This window comes from Poecilia formosa, unplaced genomic scaffold (assembly GCF_000485575.1).
Source record: "Poecilia formosa unplaced genomic scaffold, Poecilia_formosa-5.1.2 Scaffold106, whole genome shotgun sequence".
Lineage (NCBI taxonomy): Eukaryota > Metazoa > Chordata > Actinopteri > Cyprinodontiformes > Poeciliidae > Poecilia > Poecilia formosa.
In genome coordinates this window covers 862,865-867,481 of record NW_006800045.1, presented here as the reverse complement: position 1 = coordinate 867,481, position 4,617 = coordinate 862,865, and positions in this window count along the sequence as shown.

The window sequence follows — 4,617 nt, the reverse complement described above, 5'->3', positions numbered from 1 at the left end:
ACACACACACACACACACACACACACACACACACACACACACACACACACACTCAGACACTCATGACTAAGGTCAATTGTGAGTCACAGAAAGCCAATAATGGGTTCTGGGCCATGAATTCACAAGAAGTAAAAGCATCAAAAAGAAAGAACAAAACTGAGGTTTGGTACATATTTTTTTTGTATTAATTATGTATTTAATGTGCACTTTTTAGTGGGGATAAATTTTTATTTTTGTGCAAATAGTAAAAGCTAATAATCCAGAAACTTAATGGAAATATTCTAATTTCACTTTACGCTGCCTCTGAGATCCAAAATGTGTCGTTTATCCGAGGTGTGTGTGTGGGCCAGATTTCCTTGTAAATGTAAGATCTTGATACATCATCATTCATTATTTTGCGTTTAACAATAAGTAAGATTGAAATGGAGATGGAAAAGAAAGGAGGCAAAATAAAACATGGGAAAATGTGTCTTTTGTTGCAGTTTTATTACAACCTGGACATTTTTGTTGCAGTATTGCAGATTTATTTGCTCCCTCATGGACGTTCACTTGTGTGCAAGCAGAGCAGAAAATCTGCAATGTGGAGTGTAAAGAGAAAGGAAAGGCAAAGATTACCCAGGGAGGGAGAAACATGAACTATGCATTCATTTTCCAAAGACTGCTAAAAGGAAAATGTTGAAAGGAAAAAATAAATTGGATCAGAATGAGATAGGGAGTTTAACTGTTATGTTAAAAGTACTTTGTCATACTCAGTATTTTTCAAAAAAGGAAAAGTCACTTAGGTTTAGAAAATATGCAAAAATACATTCAGCCAATTTATTGAATCCACTACATTTAGTAGGAATGAAGGGGATGAAGCACTGCAATCATTTTAATGTGAACATTTAAATCTTTGTAAACTCAGGAGTTAAGACAAAACCATTGTCATTTTTGTGACAGTTTTGTGATCCATGTTTTTAAATGTGTCTCTTAAATTCTCTGTTATTGTCTGTTCAGTTACATGAAGGCTGAGAATATGACAAGAAAATAAACCATAATCAGGAATTAAGGACAAGCTGGTGAGTTATAGACGTATACACTGATACTTCAAAGCAGAGATGTGTGTGTGTGTGTGTGTGTGTGTGTGTGTGTGTGTGTGTGTGCGTGCGTGTGTGTGTGTGTGACAGAAGACTGAAGATGACTGATCCTATTATGTTTTCCTGTTCATACCTATACATCAGTGAACGACCTGCACTTATGCATAAAAACATATGAACTTTGCGTAGACAAGCTCTTTCTAAGTGACATACCTACACACACACACACACACACACACACACACACACACACACACATGTCCCCGCGTGACTCAGCGGTGTCATATTCACAGTTGAAAGGGAACAGAGTGAGGAATGCAGAACTGTCAGGTTTATTTCTGTCTGCGGCTGGCGCTCTCCTGCAGACGGAGCTTCTCTGATCTGACGCTGCCCCACTTCGCTGTTCCCTCAGCTGGTAAAAATAACAATAATTAACCTCTAAGTGCTGCAACATTCACAACTTATCAAGCATACCTCTGCACAAACAGGCCAAGCAAAATAAACACCAACTGCTTTTACTTTTTGGGTCTTTTGTCACCTGAATGCTGATGCTACATGTTGTTACAGGAGCTGGGTGACTAAAAACAGAGCAGGACAAATTCTTTTTTTCAGACGTAATAAAAACAACGTTTCCACTGACTTGTGAGAATCTCCACAAAGGAAAACTGAGCGTTCAAACGTTTGATGATTGTAAATTCTAATGGTCAAAATAAAACAGCTCCAGAAGTGACTCCTTAGTTACCGCTAAGTGTTTATGTTTGTTAAGCTGCTTTTCTTAGTTTAAAATATTCAAGCTGTTTTCATATTCACTGCTTCATGTGATAAAAGTTGCGTCACTTTGGTCTTAGCTAGCGGTTCGTCTGAAGACTGGTCAGGTGTTTTAGTGTAGCAGTTCTGAGTTTGTTTCCAGGTTCATGAAAAACCAAACAACAAACTTTATGCAGGTAAAAACCAGGTGAGAATTAAGAGCTTTGCTACCAAATCAGCTGCTGCTGCTTCTACACAAAGCCTCAAAACGTAGCTTCTGTAATTAGCAGAGGAATGTGACTCACGAGGATCATATCCAGCATTTTCCCCCCTGTACTCAATTTACCTGCAGAGTTTATTAATATACTGTCAAATACACAACAGATATTATTTCAGAAAACTTACAGGATGAAAAGATTCATTCACACACAAAATGACTGAATCAAATCTGTCTGAGTCCAATAACATATTTCATCTTGAACTCATTTAGTGAATTTAAATTAAATAATGCCAATTAGGACAAAAGCATCTCTCCAGAGAAGCCCAGCCAATTACAACGATTCATTGACTTTGAAGTAATCATCCTGAACAAGCACAGGGTGACAGTGGAGATAATGTAAATAGATACTTGCTCCTCATTGTTAAACGCAAAATAATGAATGATGATGTATCAAGATTTTACATTTACAAGGAAATCTGGCCGACACACACACCTCGGATAAACGACATGTTTTGGATCTCAGAGGCAGCGTAAAGTGAAATTAGACTTTTTCTATGTTCAAGAATGACTAATATTACATCCAGAACTGTGAGAAACATGCTGAACCTGGTTTCTTCCCACCATGCCTGGTCATCAAGCTCTCTCAACTGCTAGTTTTTAAGTTCATGTCTTTATGGGGGCCACCAATAACTGTGAAGGGAGCTGTAACTCCTGATTCTGTCTGGTTTTCTTCTCCCTGAGGATCAGTCAGTGAGATGACCGTTCCTCAGTGTGTGTCTCACTCTGCGTCCTCCACAGAAACTTTTGCAGTCTGGACATTTCATTTTGCATAGAGAAACATTCAGTTGGTCATTTAAAATTGAGCAACGACTGAGGTGTTTAGCATAAACCTGGCTTTGATTTGATCAACTTAAATGTCATATCAAACTGGGACTCGGTGAGATCAGGACATTTTTCTTCTTACAATCAACCTGCCAGGCTCTGCAGATCAAAATATCTCTGCATGGCTCATTTATGTCATGGAATAGGCTCATATCAGCTAATGTGCATTTTTCTTTTCATCTTAATAAGGACACAGATTGTTTTCTCTTTCAGTGGAAAATGTTTTAGACCAGAAAATGGACCTTGTCCTCAGATTCATTCAAAGACACAGAAGCTGTGCGTAAAAAATGAAAAACTTAAGTGCTAAAGTGCAGAGCAAGCTGCATCTGAGAACATGAATTAACAAAAATTCATAATTAAATAAAGCTGCAGCTAAATAAATACAACTTCTGAAAATACGTCCCAAAGTACAGACATTTGTTCAGAATGTGTTGCAACATGTTTGGCCAAAACCAAACGGAGCCATTCAGCTAGACTTATTTTTATTAGGAATTTGTGATGCATTTGAAACTATTACAAAAGATATTCACCAGCAAATACCCTGAATAATTATTTTCAGAGTAATTAATCAATTTATTGAGCACTTATGTTGTGAAATTAAACACACAGGATAAATACTGACACAATTTGAAGAGATGTTTCAACCTATCAGTCATATTTTTTGACTGTAGAAGGAAACTGGAGTGCCTGGAGAAAACCCACACCTGCACATGGAGAACATGCAAACTCCATGCAGAAACACCCAGGCCTGGATTCAAGCCTCAGCTGAGCCTCTGAGCTTTTATCATTTATAATAAACCAATCTTCTTGGTGTCCCACAGGAGTCTCATCTTCACTGGCCTGAAGGAAAACGACACGCTGGATGTTTGTTTGGGCTGCGAACTGGACTATGGGAGAAGAATGAGGGACGTTGCTCTTTTCAGTGGAGACGGATCAGAACACATTGTTCATCGCCACGGCTGTGCAGTGATGTCATCTTTATCACTGACTGCCAGAAAACATTCGTCTCACCACGCTCACACTGACTCCAATCTGTCTTCTTGCTGTGAAACTTGGACAGGATGTCTGTGTTTGTTTGTGTGAGTGTTCTGTATGTACAGTGTACTTCCTAAAAATCCCACTTCATCCCCTTTCTTACTGGGATTTGGGTGTGAAGGAGTGGGCAACATCTTTGGAAAGCTGGGTAAAGTTTTCTGAAAAGCCATTTTAGGGTTGGGGCTGGTAACACAAAATGTGTGTAAGTGTGTCAGCAGCGCTGCTGTCGCAGTGTGTGTCTCGCTCTGCCAGGCCTGGCTCCCAGCTCAGCCAGAAGAACCAACCAGTAATGAGATCTCATTTCTGGCTGGCCTTCCTGCAGCGATGGCGTCAGCAGATACTGAAAAAGACATCCTCCAATTAGACACTTATTAACCAAGAGATGAACGAGCAGCATGAAAACACTCTGATCCGAGCCTCAGTTGCACAAAATGTAAATATTGTTCAAGCCGCTAATTTCCTCCTCCGTTATCCAGTTTTGGGATAAATTACGTAGATTAAGTGTTATATAAGTGCAGAGATAATGTATTTATTGTTATTTATTTTATTTCCCTCAGATTCACAAACATGGTTGAAGCAAAGAAGCAACAACAATGCATATTTTGCATATTGCTCACCACCAATAATGTCTGAAAATCCAAAGTTATACAAAAAATA